At 41.3% G+C, this 2,863-nt stretch overlaps 1 pseudogene; it reads left to right on the top strand.

Moving 5' to 3' along the window:
- The first annotated feature begins 1,127 nt into the window (after positions 1-1,127).
- Positions 1,128-1,837, top strand: LOC143666557 (glucosamine-6-phosphate deaminase 1 pseudogene; annotated as a pseudogene).
- Positions 1,838-2,863: the final 1,026 nt, after the last annotated feature.

Genomic DNA, 2,863 nt, shown 5'->3' with positions numbered 1-2,863 from the left:
GGAATTGTGAGAGTACACATTTCTGTTGTTTTGTGCCACCAAGATTGTGGTGATTTGTTATAGCAGCCACAAGAAACTGATCCATGAGCCTTGATCAGTGTCAGAAATAACTGGAGCTTAAATGAAACTTGGAAATATTTTTATGTAAACTAGGCCTTTCCTGCTAGGAACAGTATCTAAACTTTTGGCATCTTGGTGAGTGCCAAATTTCCTTGGGAGAACCCAGCATTGAATTGGAACAAGAGGGCCCACAGGAATCCTTCGCTAAAGGCTTCTGGACCAGATGAATACAAAAGCCAGGGCAACTTCCACTTCAAGCAGCAAAAACTAAGTGATTGAGACCAGCCCTCCCACTGAAGACTACTAGAAATGGGGGTGAGATATAAAAACCATTTTAAGAGCTTCAAACTTCTCAACAGGGGGCAAAGAATTAGAAGGACAAAATCCTGGAGTGAACAAGAACTCAGAGAAATCTAAGCAATTTTACCCTGAGGTATTTGTGGGTCGTGAGATCTGTAATTTAATCAGATCTTTTGCCATATAAGGCAAAAGAGAATCTGGGTAATTAGGATGTGAATACATTTTTTGGAGCCATTTTCTTCCCCTGCCTCCTACAGAAAGAGTAATTTCTCCAGGAATAGCTAACCTCAGGTGGCATTGTAGTTTTCTGTTATAAACAGGTTGAGTCTCTGCGGGAGAATCTGATGGCAGAAAAAGGTAGGCACCTTGTCTGTTCTGGATTTTGATGACTGGTTCTAAGGAAACTGCAAGCCTGTCCTGTCATTACAGCATGACTAAGAGGAGATCTTTTTCAGATATCTCCAAAGCATGGAGATCTCCTTCTTTTTCAAGACATGCCTCCATTGCATGTGCTCGTCAAGAGTGCACATGGATGGCTGTAGGAGCCGTTGGAGGTGTCCTTGACAAGAAGAAGTTCATCACTCTTGACAACAATTCTCAGGCCAGTGAGTGGGCAGCCAAATACTGCATCATCCACTTTAACCCAGGACCAGACAAGTACCTTACCTTGGTATTCCCACTTGGGGATTCCCACTGTGAGCACCTTACTTGGCTGCTACAAGAAGCTTATTGAGAACTACAAGAACAGGGACTTATCCTTCAAATATGTGAAGACCTTCAACATGGAAGAGTATGTGGGCCCTCTTGACACCACCCAGAGAGTACTGCTCCTTCATGTGGAACAACTTCTTCGAGCACATTGACATCCATCCAGAAAACACCCTTATTCTGGATGAGAATGCAGCAGACCCAGAGGCAGAGTGTGATACCTTTGAAGAGCAGATCACAGCTATGGGTGGGATTGAGCTGCTTGTTGGGGGCGTTGGCCCCACTGGACACATTGCCTTCAATGAACCAGACTCCAGTCTGGTGTCCAGGACCCACGTGAAGATGCTGCCCATGGCCATCCTGGCCAACACTAGGTTCTTCAGTGGAATCTGAGGTGCCCACCATGGCCCTTGAGGGTGGGCATGGGCACCATCATGGATGCTAGAGAGGTGATGATCCTCATCATGGGTGCGCACTAGGCGTTTGCTCTGTATAAGGCCATCGAGGAGGGGGTGAGCCACGTGTGGACTGTGTCTGCCTTCCAGCAGTATCCTCGCAGTGTTTGTGTGTGATGAGGATGCCACCCTAGAGCAGAAAGTGAAGACCATTAAGTATTTCAAAGGTTTAATGCTTGTTCATAGCAAGTTGGTGGGACCCTTGCACAGTATCAAAGAGAAGGAAGCAGAGAAAAGCCAGTCTTGCAATAAAACGTACAGTGATTAGCCTGTGCTGCACTTAGTACCCATAGGGATGGGTAGGTTCTTCTGGAAATGGTCTTTAGGAGAACTGAATTGTATTTCTTTAATCTAGTGTTATCATTCCAGATAAGTGGGTAAACCTTTTCTTCTTGGCTATGATGCTTGGAACCTAATCCTATAGTTTGGCTACCTGAAGAATGACTTGTTTGTAATCTGATTTAGAAAAAAATCTCTGAAAAATGTACTCCATCATCTTGGTGTGTGCCACACCTAGGTTAGGAGTTTTTTTTTTTTTGGTTTTTTTTTAAAATTTAAATTCCATTTGTTTATTCTCTTACAAATTCATTCAGTTACAAAACAACATTATATTTTACTGATCATTGACTTGGCTGTTTTTGGCCATCCCCCAATTCTTTCTCATGGGCTCACACCCATATTGCTCCCAATGCTTTTTTTCATTATTATTAATTAACGGAAAAAAAGAAATTAACCCAACATTTAGAAATCATACCATTCTACGTATGCAATCAGTAATTCTTAACATCATCACATAGATGCATGATCATCATTTCTTAGTACATTTCCATCGGTTTAGAAGAACTAGCAACACAACCGAAAAAGATATAGAATGTTAATATAGAGAAAAAAAATAGAAGTAATAATAGTAAAAACAAAACAAAACAAAACAAAACAAAAACCTATAGCTTGGATGCAGCTTCATTCAGTGTTTTAACATGATTACTTTACAATTAGGTATTATTGTGCTGTCCATTTTTGAGTTTTTGTATCTAGTCCTGTTGCACAGTCTGTATCCCAACAGCTCCAATTACCCATTATCTTACCCTGTTTCTAACTCCTGCTGGACTCTGTTACCAATGACATATTCCAAGTTTATTCTCGAATGTCGATTCACATCATTGGGACCATACAGTATTTGTCTTTTAGTTTTTGGCTAGACTCACTCAGCATAATGTTCTCTAGGTCCATCCATGTTATTACATGCTTCATAAGTTTATCCTGTCTAAAAGCTGCATAATATTCCATCGTATGTATATACCACAGTTTGTTTAGCCACTCGTCTGTTGATGGACATTTTG

This window comes from Tamandua tetradactyla, chromosome 23, assembly GCF_023851605.1.
Source record: "Tamandua tetradactyla isolate mTamTet1 chromosome 23, mTamTet1.pri, whole genome shotgun sequence".
Lineage (NCBI taxonomy): Eukaryota > Metazoa > Chordata > Mammalia > Pilosa > Myrmecophagidae > Tamandua > Tamandua tetradactyla.
The sequence above is the reverse complement of the archived record's forward strand: the minus strand, read 5'-3'. Positions and strand labels throughout refer to the sequence as shown.